General features: G+C 51.6%; 1 protein-coding gene across 6 annotated transcripts in view; it reads left to right on the forward strand.

Annotated features, from left to right (window-relative positions):
- PALD1 (phosphatase domain containing paladin 1) overlaps positions 1-13,340 on the forward strand; it is a 110,116-nt gene that overhangs the window by 46,406 nt on the left and 50,370 nt on the right. Inside the window, exon 2 of one of the 6 annotated variants that reach the window (XM_066242885.1) lies at positions 9,381-9,473. The exons of the other annotated variants lie outside the window; for them this stretch is intronic. The gene's annotated coding sequence lies outside the window, so the exon portion shown is untranslated. The remainder of the gene's footprint in view (positions 1-9,380; positions 9,474-13,340) is intronic. 6 annotated transcript variants of the gene reach the window in all.

Consider the following 13,340-nt stretch of genomic DNA (forward strand, 5'->3'; position numbering starts at 1 on the left):
CTTCATTGCGGTACCTCAGTTGTTCATTGATTACTTTCTCATATGTGCCTTGATCAGGGAAATACAGCAGAGTAAGTGACCCCTTGCTCAAGCTAGTGACTTTGGGCTCAAGCCTATGACCTTGAGCTTCAAGCCAGCGACCTTTGGGCTCGAGCCAGCCACCATGGGGTCATGTCTATGATCCCATGCTCAAGGCAGTGACCCTGCGCTCTAGCTGATGAGCCTGTGCTCAAGTCAGATGAGCCCATGTTCAAGCTGGCGACCTCAGGGTTTTAAACCTGGGTCCTCCACGTCCCAGTCCGATGCACTGTTCGCTGTTCGCTGTACCACCGCTTGGTCAGGCTCTTTCTTTCTTTCTTTCTTTCTTTCTTTCTTTCTTTATTTATTTCTTTATTTCTTTCTTTCTTTCTTTCTTTCTTTGATTTGAGAGACAGAGGAAGGGAGACAGTGAAAGAGAGAGAGAGAAGCATCAACTTGCCATGCCACTTAGTTGTTTCACTTAGTTGTGTACTCATTGATTGCTTCTCCTATTTGCTCTGACTGGGGATTGAACCCAGGATCTTGGTGTGGCAGGATGATGTTTTAACCACTGATTAACACGGCCAGGGCTGGCAGGTGATAATATTTTAAAGTTTAGTTGAAATGTAGAATTTGAAAACATATTGATAAACTTTGCATATTTTGTTATGTTACAATGAATGAATCTTTGACCCAGGCATGATTTTATAACATCAAATGTTGGTTATTGGAGAAATAATTGGTTCACTGATTTATACACATCTTCCAAATGTGGAAACATTGCATTTCATCATATTCAAAAATTCCATGCTGGCCTGACTAGGTGGTGGTGTAGTGGATAGAGCATTGGACTGGGATGCGGAAGACCCAGGTTCGAGACCCCGAGGTCGCCAGCTTGAGCACAGGCTCATCTGGTTTGAGCAAAGCTTACCAGCTTGGACCCAAGGTTGCTGGCTCGAGCAAGGGGTTACTCGATCTGCTGAAGGCCCACGGTCAATGCACATATGAGAAAGCAATCAATGAACAACTAAGGTGTTGCAACGAAAAACTGATGATTGATGCTTCTCATCTCTTTTCGTTCCTGTCTGTCTGTCCCTATCTCTCTCTCTCTCTGACTCTCTCTGTCTCTGTAAAAAAAAAAGAAAAAAAAAGAAGAAAATTTCATGCTATATTAATATCTATATTGCAAAATCTTTATGTGTTGGGAAGCCTTCAAACTCACAATGGCTGATAGAAGTTCTCATAAATTCTGATTTTTCCTCTTGATAACTCATCTTTGTCATTGGCAACAATATTGCCAGCTCCTGGTTTGTCTGCTGGCTGCTCTTTCAAGTAGAAGTGGTGCTTCGTGGCCGAGAGGCTGGCCCGGCCGTGCTCAGACGGCTCCTCACACCTGTGTACTTCCCGTACTCAAAAGGCACAGGGACTGGGGTTTAATGAAATTAAACAGTTTTACTGCTTCAGCAAGAACATTTTTTTTAATGTTTTATTTATTGATTTCAGCAAGAGAGAGTGAGAGAGAGACAAGAACATCAAGACGTTCCTATATGTTCCCTGGCCGGGGATCGAACTGGCAACCTTTTGCTTTGGGCTGTGCTCTAACCAACTGAGCTATCTGGCCAGGGCTAAGAACATTCTTAAGTGACACTGTGTATTTTGTCAGTGTGAATGATGACCAGCCCAGTTCAGGGTCAGTGCCGTGCCTCCTGCTGAGCCTCTAGCAGTTTGACCCTGTGGCTTTTGCTCCATCAAATGTTCTGCCGGTGAGAAAGGCGAAAGGCAGTGATGTTTTATTACTGTGTTGAGAACGGTTTTGACCCTGCAGACCCCTGGATGGTGTGGGGGACCCTTGGGCTTTGTGGAGTGTGCTGTCGGACTGTGGGTTAGATGACGGGTAAAGGGAGTCAGCGCAGTGCCGGGACCCCTCTGGGTCTGGGCCAGCTTGCCTGCTGCCGTTATTTTTTCTGTCATAACACACCTGAGACAGACAACATGGGAGTGGAGAGGTAAACCACTTGGGGTTAAAATTTATCATTTGTGATTTTCAAATCCTACTCAAGGTGAATGTGCTTGGTCATCAGGAGTAAGTGAAGAGCCCAGGGGACTTTGTAGGCACCCATGTCCTTGCTCCCATGGGAGACAGAGAGGGTGTGACTCAACAGAAAAGACCCAGGGGTCTCAGCCAGGCAACTCTCCTGAGCAGGTGGGGTCCTCTTTCCAGACAGGGGACTGCTCAGAATCACCTTTCCCCCTTCCTGGCTGGCCTCCATGTCCCTTTCTCATGAACCTCTGCTGTGTGGGACCCAGAGGTTAGCATCCCCATCCCATTTTCTAAAAAGCAGTCAAAACCAAGCAGTTTTGGAGTGCTTGTTGTCTTTGGGGCCTTGGGCTCTAACCTTGCTTGTATTATTTCATTTATACTCAGAATGTGGACACCCATAGAGTTGATCTGTTTTTCTTTCTTTAAAAATCTTTCCAATTTGGTTATTCAAGTGGCTATTTTGTGCCAAGCACTGGGATGCCCTTGAAGGCCAGCCTCGGCCCTGGCCTGGTGGGCCTCATGGGGCGACATCCATGGTGGATATGGCTGGGGGAAGGTTAAGGAAGGCTTCCTGGTACAGGGGATTGGAGTGAGCTAGGCAGAGGGACAGTAAGATGTAGAATGAATGTGCATTGGGTCTTCAGACTTTATCGGCAGAAGCAGACATCTGTCGCTAGAGGAAAACTGACTAGGTTGGACCAACAGGGAGATGGCCCAGCCTTGTCTTTAATGGGCTATTAAAGGGTTTCCAAAGGTGCAATTTCAGCCTTACATAGACTGTACAAAACCCTGCCCCCAACGCCCTGGCCTGGTAAGATACACCTCTGCTTTATTTTTATTTTTGTAGCTCTTTGATAATTATTTGCAGAGGTTTGTTGAGATGTTGTCTGTTCCAGGGACTGTAAGAAGTTCCCTTTGATTGGAGTTCAGAGCACAAAGCTGGGAGTTAGGGAGCAGTAGGTTGGGGAGGGAGGCTAGGCCTGAAAGTCATGGATTGCCGTGTGGTTCCTCTGTGACTCTAACTGAAGTCTTTTATGAAATCTGTCTCCTCTGCTTGGTGTACTTCATTCTCTGGATTAGGAGAGCTTTTCCCGGACAGGGTTTTCTCTGGCCCTGGGTGGACATGCTCAGTGAAGCAGATAAGCAGGGTGGTGCACGGGAGAAGGGTGGGAGACCCCTGGTCCTGGCTCTGCTGCTCACGGTCTCTGTGGCTGACTCTGGGCAGGTCTCTGGCCTGTTCTGGACCTCAGTTTCCTCTTCTGTAAAACGAGAAGAACAGTCTCAAATGTGCCTCTAGTTCTCAGATACATGTTGGTACCCAAGGGGAATTTAGACTGTGTGTGTGTGTGTGTGTGTGTGTGTGTGTTGGGAGTATTGAGGGACAAGGCCCAGAGTAGGTGGTAGGCTGGTCTGAGCCCGTGTGTGTGTGTGAGAGAGAATTGGGAGTATTGAGGGACAAGGCCCAGAGTAGGTGGTAGGCTGGTCTGAGCCCCTGCCCTGGGACAGAGCTGGAAGTTTTACTGGGACCCCCCCAGCTCTCTCCCGGCCCCGCAGTAGGGAAACCCTGCAGCATGGTGACTTCCTCCGTGTTTGTTCTGCAGCTGAGGCAGATGTTTCCTGCAGCTGGTCACTCAGCCTCCTGCCCTATTTTTAGCTCCATTGTTACCCACACTGGGCATCTGGCTGCCAGGGCTGTGTGAGAGGCTGTGGTCCTGGGAGGGGCACTCTTCTCTGTGTCCAGCTTGTTCTGTTCCTTCTCCGAGGTCTTCTGGGGAAGTGAAGGTGGCTTTGGAGAGATGGGAGGGTGGCGCTAGGTGGTGCAGTGGACAGCGCCCAGGTTGTGAAACCAGAGGCCCAGCTCTGTCATTATGTCATGGGGTGCAGTGGTTTTGAACTGCCGGTCTGCAGACCAGTGCTGGGCCCCAGAAATTTCATGCTGGTCTGTGAAGATGTTAACCACCCTGACATATGAAAGACTGGCATGAAGTTTTGGGCGGACTGGCATGGGTCTGCCAACCGGCGGTTGAAGACTGCTGATGCAGTGAATGCAGTGAACTCTCCGAGCCTCAGGTGTTTTCATCATGAAATGGCACAGCAGCCTGTGCTTCTGCCTGTCTCACCAGGCACGGACTCAAGGCCAAGGTACAGGCCGAGTGCTGGAGGGCTTGCAGGGGGAAGGGGCATTTCCACTGGACGTTGGTGGACCGGGGAAAGGGCAAGGATGGGGATGGCATTCTTGTTTGCAGGACCAGGGCGGGCAGAGGCATGGAGGCAGGGAGGCAGGGAAGGGCTGGATGTATCTTGGGACATCCGAGCAGTGAGGGCCTTGAACATCCCTGGCCAGCCTCACTGGAGCAGTTCCTCCTGAAATGAGCCCCGTGGTGCGTTCATGGGCAGGAGGCGTTGTAGCTCCTTCCTGAGCCAGCAGTCAGCATGGCAGCTCTGCCTCTGGCTGTTCTACACATTGAACTTGCATAAACGACTGAGGGGTGATGAGGGTGGGAAAGGGTGTCTTGAATGCCAGGTAAGGGAGTCTAGACTGGAGGCCATAGGGGTGGAAGGGATGGGAACAGACCCCAGAATTGGGTCATAGTTCTTTCCAGCTCTTTGAAATGCTTCTTCAAGTCCCTGTGACATTGCTGGAGGTGGAAAGTGAGGTTCAAGCCTACGTTCCCACTGGCCGTCTGGGGCGCAGTCCCCGGGAGCAGACAGGAGAGTGTTGGCAGGGCTAGGGCTCTGGGTGGAGTCTCCGGAGACTGACTTTCTCCTGACCTTGAAATGCCCGAATGCCCGGCGTCTTGGCGGTGATCATGTCTAGGTCCTCTTACCTCTGTTCTCCCAGGGCCTCCCTGCAGAGCTCTCCCCTCTCCCCCAGTCCCAGGCTGCCTGGCCCCTGGTGATGGACAGGAGCTTCGGCTTTTTCAGGAACGGAATGGGTGCCTTTCCCACCTTCTCTGGGGCTTCACACTCCCCTTCTCCTGCTCCTCCCTGAAAGAACCTGGCAGGCAAGGTCCTTCCCGTGCAGGTGCTACCTTGTTTTCCAGGGCGTTCCCCTGCTCAGAAAGACCCTGAGAGGGGCAGGGAGAGACTCCAGATGGAGAGACTCTTGTAGACTCAGCCTGTTTGGAGCAGTGGAGGCCAAGCCTCTATCTAGAGTGTGAGGCCAACATTTAGCTGCTTAGAACTTTCCAAATTTCTGCAGCTGACTCAGGGAGAACTGCTGTGCCACGCTGTCTAGCAGCTGATGGTGCTGTAATCGTCACCTGTGTGCATCTCCCATGGGCCCAGTGGCCAGGGATGGTGACTTCTGTACCTTGTACACCCCGTGGCACAGGCTGGACTTCCAGGACCCTGGCATTGCTCTGCCTGAGTGTAGGGCTGCCAGCCCACAGTGCAGCCTGACTTCCATCAGTGGGGAAACTCGACATTCTCCTGCAGGAGGGGCAAGTAAGTTCTGTCCTGTTGCCATGTGGCGTGTGGTCACTGAGAGTCAAACCTAAAAATAACAGCATGCATTAGTCAGGATCAGATTTGGCTACAAGTAATAAGAAAGGCCAAGTAACAGTGGTTTACACAAGATGCGAGTTTCTGTCCTTTCCAAGCCCAGAGCTTTGTGGCCCATGGAGCCCCTGGGAAACCTGGTCTTTTCCATTCCCAGCGTGTGGCTTCACGTGCTCATGCTTCAAGATGGCTTTGAAACTTCAGTCATCACATCTGTGCTCCAGGCAGCCGGAAGGAGGAGGGAGGACAGGGAGAGGAAGGATTCTGGAACTTGCCATGTGACATGACCCGTATGTTTCGTAGCTAGAATTAGTTACAAGGCCCCAGGTAGCTGCGAGGGAGATGGGCAGTGAGGTCTTGGCTCTGGGCAGCCATGAGCTCCACCTGCTGCCCCTTATCCGGTTTGTTTAATACAGACGGGAGGGAGGGGGAAAGGATTTTGAGCTAACCTGAGGATGTTCCCAGCTGAGCACCTGGGCCAGCCCTTCAGGGACTGCAAAGTCATACCCAGGCAGGTGTCCCAGGAGGGCAGTCCTGCCTTGGGACCAGAAAGCCACATGCCTCAGACCAGTAAGGGGGACCAGAAAGGCTTTTGAGGGGTTAGGAGTTGACCCAGTAGCAGTGGTCAGAATAAGGGAAGCGAGCCAACCTCTTTGAAGGGGTTCAGAGCTTGTGGGCCATGTCTGGGCTGCTGGGATCTGAGGGAGGGGACAGGCTCCCTCCCAGGACAGGATGCCCCAGGATGAGGGTTAGACCTGGAGCCCTGTGCCCCTCAGATCTCCAGAGGGGGAGGGGGATCCGGGGGGACTGCAGGAGTTCCCCCAGGGCTGCTGGGATCTGAGGGAGGGGACAGGCTCCCTTTCAGGACAGGATGCCCCAGGATGAGGGTTAGACCTGGAGCCCTGTGCCCCTCAGATCTCCAGAGGGGGAGGAGGGTCCGGGGGACTGCAGGAGTTCCCCCAGGGCTGCTGCCACTTGATGTGTAAGTGCTGGTGGCTAATTAGGGTGGAAGTAAAACTGCAAGGCTCAAGCCACTTGCACGTGTGACCCTCTTGGCCCATGGATGACAGACTTCCTCCAGATGAGAGGCATTCTCTGAGTCTTCAATGGGGAGAGCTGGGGGAATAGGTAGAAAACTAGCTTCTTGGAAGACAGCTTAGATTTAAAAATTATATATTTAAAAATATTTTTGGCCCCATTTTTTTATTTTGAAAAATATCAAGTCTACAGAAAAATTGATAGAAGAGTAGAGTGAACACGTTTGTGCTCACCAGTTGCTAAATTTACTCCATTTGTGTTTCTCTCTGTCTCTACCTCTCTCTCAGCTATATATGAAGATTATAGACATCAAGGTGCTTCACCTCTAAACACTTTATTTTTTTATTTTTTATTTATTTTTTTGTATTTTTCTAAGGTTGGAAACGGGGAGGCAGTCAGATAGACTCCCACATGTGCCCGACCGGGATCCACCTGGCATGCCCACCAGGGGGCGATGCTCTGCCCATCTGGGGCGTTGCTCTGTTGCAACCAGAGCCATTCTAGCGCCTGAGGCAGAGGCCACAGAGCCATCCTCAGCACCCAGGCCAAATTTGCTCCAGTGGAGCCTTGGCTGCGAGAGGGGAAGAGAGAGACAAAGAGGAAGCAGAGGGGGAGGGGTGGAGAAGCAGATGGGCGCTTCTCCTGTGTGCCCTGGCCGGTAATCGAACCCGGGACTCCTGCACGCCAGGCCAATGCTCTACCACTGTCACCTCTAAACACTTTAGCCTTTGTCTCCTGAGAATGAGAACATTCTTCTAATATCTACATCAACACATCCAAATAAGTTTACTTGTTTATCCAACATATAGTTTCTATTCAGATTTTTCCACTTGTCATCAAAGTGTTCATTATAACCCCCCCCCGTCCAAGGCCCTATACGGTCAGAGCTAAGGGGATGGGGCCCCCAGGCCAGGAGGCAGGCAGCCGGTGCTTGAAAGTGCCCTCTTCCTTCTTGAGGGTCCCATACTCCAGGAGCCTCCAGGCCCATGTGTGACAAGTGCCAGGGTCTTTGCTGGCCTTGGAGCAGGCAGGAGCCCCTTTTCTGCCCTTCACCTGTCAGGGGAGCTAAGAGGGAGGCTTGTTCACCCTTGACCCAGCACAGGGCCAGCCTTTCCAGCTCCTCCCCGCTCAAGGACCTATCTGCCCTAGGACCCCCACCCCCCGCTCTGCAGCTGTTCTGTGTTGACTCCCAATGCGTGGCTCCTCAGCTGGCCATGCAGTCACTCTGCCTGCTTTTGTCCGCTTCCAGCTCCACGCCCACCTTGAGGTGTCATTTCAATGTATAACAATGAATGACGTGTCCCTGCCAGAACTCAGACTTCCAAAGGCTCCCCATCTTTTGGAGGCTGAGGCCCCAAATTCAAGGCCACCCCGTCATGGCGGCGCCCCTGCTGAACATGTGGTAGTATTTCCAGACATTTCTCTACCTTCTGTTTTTAACTCTTAGACTTTTAAAAACATTTTTTAATTTATTGATTGATTTTAGAGAGAGGGAAGGATGGAGAGAGTAACATTGATTTGTTGTTCCACTATTTATGCAATCAATGGTTGATTCTTGTGTGTGCCCTGACCAGGGATCGAACCTACAACCTTAGTGTATCAGGACGAAGCTCTAATCAGCTGAGCTACAGGGCCCGGCCTTTAGTTTCTTTTTTAGTTTAGAAAAAAGAAAATATTTCAGAAACATATAATTTAGTAGGTGAAAGTCTCCTGCAATTCTAGACACCAGATGGCTTTATTTATTTTTTTGAGAGAGAGAAAGAAGAGGAGAGAGTGAGAAGCATCAGCTCATAGTTGCTTCACATTAGTTGTTCATTGATTGCTTCTCATATGTGTCTTGACTGGGGGACTCAAGCCAAGCCAGTGACCTTGGAGTTTCGAACCTGGGATCTCGGTGTTCTGGGTTGACATTCTAACCATGGAGCCACCACCAGTCAGGTGGCTTCGCTTTATTTTTTTTTTAGCAAGAGAGAGAGAGGGAGAGAAAGAGAGGGGCAGACAGGGGCAAACAGGAAGGGAGAGAGATGAGAAGCATCAGTTCTTTGTTGTGGCACTTTAGTTGTTCATTGATTGCTTTCTCATATGTGCCTTGACTGGGGGGCTTCAGCTGAGCCAGTGACCCCTTGCTCAAGCCAGCGATATGGGCTCAAGCCAGCAACCTATGGGCTCAAGCCAGCAACCCTTGGGCTCAAGCCAGCGACCATGGGGCTATGTCTATGATCCCACGCTCAAGCCAGCGACCCCACACTCAAGTTGGATGAGTCCGCGCTCAAGCTGGTGACCTTGGGGTTGTGAACCTGAGTCCTCCATGTCCCAGGCCGACACTTTATCCACTGCGCCATTGCCTTATCAGGCTACTTTATTTTTTAAATTGATCTCATCTTATTGTTAAAGAGAAGGAGGCTGAGGGGTAGAGGTTGTGAAGGGATAGGTCTGGGTGACCCCCAGACACATGATGTGATGGAGTATGCAGCTGAAAACAGGACTCGGCCTCTACTGAGCCATGTAGCCTGGGGAAATTCCCATCATTGGTTAGCTGTTTCCTCTTCTGTAAACCCTGCCTCACCTCCCTTCAGGGCTGTTGTTGGTAGCCAAGACAGAAAACCACAAGGACAAAACACCCCATCAGGCTGCACTATTGGAGTGCTTTATTGGGAACACAGATGACAGTGGGCAGAGGGCACTGTGGACAGAGGCACAGGGGGCTTTGAGGGTATGGGTGGTGGTACCCTGGTTGTACAACTTTGAAACTTACAAATAACAGTACTTTTTTTTTTTTTAGCATTCCCAAAGTAATCATGTTCATGGTAAGAAATTTAGAAGCTGATGGATAAGCAGAAAAAAGAAAAATACCACACTTAATCCCCCATCAGGAGTAAGTGACAAAGTGTTTAAACATCCTTCCTGTCATTTGTGCCTGCTGTTGTGTGCTGTCCTTGGTCCCAACAACAAGGACCCAGGCAGGGTGGGGAGACAAAGTGATGGAGCCAGTTCGTTCCATCAGCAATTATGTGGCCAGCTTCTCCTCTGAGCCTGGCTGCTGACAGCCAGGAAGGACACAGGGTGGCCCCGGCTGGGAACAGCGTGTAGTGGAAGAAATGTCCCATTTTGTGACACTCGTAATGGACTCTGGGAGTGGAGAGGTGAGGGTGAATGTATAGTCAGGGAGAGCTTCCTGGAAGCCCTGGCTTTAGCCTTCAGGAGTGGGTAGATGTGGGAGGGTTGGGGAGAAGGGCAGTCCAGATGGTGGAGTGTGGGCTGGGAGCAGCTCCCTCCACCCTGTCTTGTGGAGGGCTGAGCTCACTCCTTGGTGCTGGCACTCACTTGCCCCTCTGTCAGTCCCTCAGGCTGGTCATCTGTTCATCTCTTAAATACTTCCTGAGCATCTGCTAGGCCCCAGCGCTATTCTTGGGTCACAGTGTGGACAAGTCAGGACTGTCCTGCTTTTAGGGAGTCGGGGAGACTGATGCTATACACAGTATAATCGCACCAGTGTGTCCGTTAAGAAAGAAAATGGGCTCAAAAGATGGAGGACTGTCGGGGTGGAGTGGGCAGACCACATCCCTGGGGCCTCAGAGGGGCCTCTCTGAAGAGGAACGTCTGAGCCAAGGTGACAGGCAGTGGCAGCCTTGTGAATGGGAGGGGTGGCAGGCACGCAGCCTTCATGGAGGAGCCTGGGTGTCGGGAGGGGAGGACATGGCAGTGGCTAGAGCAGGTGGGACAGCCGAGGTCGAGAGCGGGCTGTGCACCAGGGTGAGGGAGGAGGGGTCTGTCCTCTGCTCAAGTGCCCTCTGCCTAATGTGCCCGTGTTCCCACGATCATCATTCCATTTGTACCATCTGGTGGCTTTTTTAGTGTCTTTGTGGTTTTTTTTCTTTGCTACTGCCATCAACCCTCAAGGAAGAAGCGAAAGGGTTTGTGATCCCCACTTTACAGCAGAGGAAACAGTGAAGCAGGGCCAGTGGTGTGATTTAGGGGGGACAAGAGGGAAGGAGAGAGACCCCCAGAGGCCGGTGCAGCCTGTCCGGTCAGGGTCAGCGGCTGGTGGGCAGAGCAGTTGGACCAATAGGGGTGCAAACTTGTTCTTCTGTGGGTAGGTTGTGGACAGAGGACTTGCCCATTCCTGCTCCTTCATTCAAGCCAGGAGCAGGAGCAGATGGAAACCTTTCGAAGTGGTTCCCTGGACAGAGCAAAAGGGGGAGAGTTGCTGTGTTAGCAGAGCAGGGAGCTTCTGTGGGTCAGCTGCCTGCTGCCCTGCCGCTTGCCTGGGATGACAGCCAAGGTCAGCCTCCTCATTCCTCCCGGGCCACTGCTTGTGGGTCTGGGCAGGGGAGGGGACGTGGAGAAGGGCAGTGAGTGGAGTGATGGGAGGCGGGGGCCTGGGCTGACCTGAAGGGCCGTGAGGAGTCTGAGCCCTTGCTGTGTGGCGGGCTGGGTGTGTTGGTTTGCACACACATTCGCTTATTTCATTTTCATACAGACCAATTAGGGAGGTGTACTCACGGTCCCCAGTTAGTAGTTGGGGAAACGGAGAGTCAGAGAAGTTAAGCCATATGCCCCAAGTCACACCACTGATAAGTGGTAGAAATGGGAACCAGCCAGTGGTCAGCCCCAGGATCCCTGCTTCACTGAGTCAAAATGACAGTGTCCTGCATTTAGGTGCAAGGACATTGGAGAGTCACTCACAGCTTCTGTGAGTCTCCACCTTTGGCTGTTAAATAGGACGCTAGCATGGCCTTCCTGGGTTTCCTCACACCTTGAACAGATGGTTATTAAATTCTCACCTGTAGCAGGCAGTGGGCTCAACTCTGAGGACCCCCACGCTGACAGAAGGGTACTCTTGGGGACCATAGATTTCAGACTTAAAAGACTCAGCAACACTGTCTAGAAAAAATATAATGCGAGCCACAGGTGCCATTTTAAATAGCCACATTAAAAATAAAAAATGAAAAGATGAACTTAATTTTAATACAGTATGTTTTAACCTAATGTCAAAATGTTATCATTCTGATAATAATAAACATAGCCCTAGCTGGTTGGCTCAGTGGTAGAGCGTCGGCCTGGTGTGCAGGAGTCCCGGGTTCGATTCCCGGCCAGGGCACACAGGAGAAGCGCCCATCTGCTTTTCCACCCCTCCCCCTCTCCTTCCTCTCTGTCTCTCTCTTCCCCTCCCACAGCCGAGGCTCCATTGGAGCAAAGATGGCCCGGGCGCTGAGGATGGCTCTGTGGCCTCTGCCTCAGGTGCTAGAATGGCTCTGGTTGCAAAAGAGTGATGCCGCAGATGGGCAGAGCATCGCCCCCTGGTGGGTGTGCCGAGTGGATCCCGGTTCGGGCACATGCAGGAGTCTGTCTGACTGCCTCCCTGTTTCCAACTTCAGAAAAATACAAAAAAACAAAAACAAAAAAACATAATAAATTCTTAATGAGGTATTTTATTCTTTTTGTACTAAGTCCTTTTACACTTGCATTGCACCCCAGTGTGGACCGGCCACATTTGAAGGGCTCCAGAGCCATGTGCGGTCAGTGGTCACTGCACTGCACAGCCCAGCTGTGCGGTCTGAGTGGTCAGTGCCCCCAGCACAGCAAGGTCTAGTAACAGCTGACTTACTGAGCACTCACTGACCAGGCTGAGGACTTTATATACAGTATTAGTTAACCTTCACAACAACCCCATGGGGGAGGTGCTGCTACTGCCCCATTTCACAGAATTGTCAGCTGTGGCCCAGAGAGGTAAGTAACTTGGCTGAGGTCCCACAGTGGTGAGTTGTGGAGGTGGGTATGGAGATGTGACTATAGAGGTGAGCACACTGGGACAGAGGATGGGAGAATCCCCCCTTTTTTTAATTGAGAGGAGGGGAGATAGTGAGACAGAACTCCCGTGTGTGTGCCCCAACCAGGATCCACCCAGCAGCCCCCATCTGGGGCAGGTGCTTGAATCAGCTGAGCTGTCCTCATTGCCGGAGGCCGATGCTCAAACCAATCAAGCCACTGTCTGCGAGAGGGGAAGGGAGAGAGAAGGGGGAGAGAGAAGGGTGGAGAAGCAGATGTTGCTTCTCAAATGTGCTCTGACTGGGGATTGAACCGGGGATGTCCACATACCAGGCTGACACTCTATCCACTGAGCCAACTGGCCAGGGCCAGAAGCACCTCGTTTCTAACATATTTTTTTTTTCATTTTTCTGAAGCTGGAAACAGGGAGAAACAGTCAGACAGACTCCCGCATGCGCCCGACTGGGATCCACCTGGCACGCCCACCATGGGGTGACGCTCTGCCCACCAGGGGGCGATGCTCTGCCCATCCTGGGTGTCGCCATGTTGCGACCAGAGCCACTCTAGTGCCTGAGGCAGAGGCCACAGAGCCATCCCCAGCGCCCAGGCCATCTTTGCTCCAATGGAGCCTTGGCTGCAGGAGGGGAAGAGAGAGACAGAGAGGAAAGCGCGGTGGAGGGGTGGAGAAGCAAATGGGCGCTTCTCCTGTGTGCCCTGGCCGGGAATCGAACCCGGGTCCTCCGCACGCTAGGCTGACGCTCTACTGCTGAGCCAACTGGCCAGGGCTCTAACATATTTTTGAAGCAGATTTCATACAATAAAATTTTCCCATTTTAAGTGTACAGTTTGGTCAGTGGCAAGTATGTGTAGTTGTGAAACCATATTCAATATATAGAGTAGTTTTGTCCCTCAAAAGATGCTCTTGAGCTCCTGTGTGGTGTGCCCCCTTCCCCTGACACCGTGGATCAGCTCT

Source organism: Saccopteryx bilineata, chromosome 9 (assembly GCF_036850765.1).
Source record: "Saccopteryx bilineata isolate mSacBil1 chromosome 9, mSacBil1_pri_phased_curated, whole genome shotgun sequence".
Classification (NCBI taxonomy): Eukaryota; Metazoa; Chordata; class Mammalia; order Chiroptera; family Emballonuridae; genus Saccopteryx; species Saccopteryx bilineata.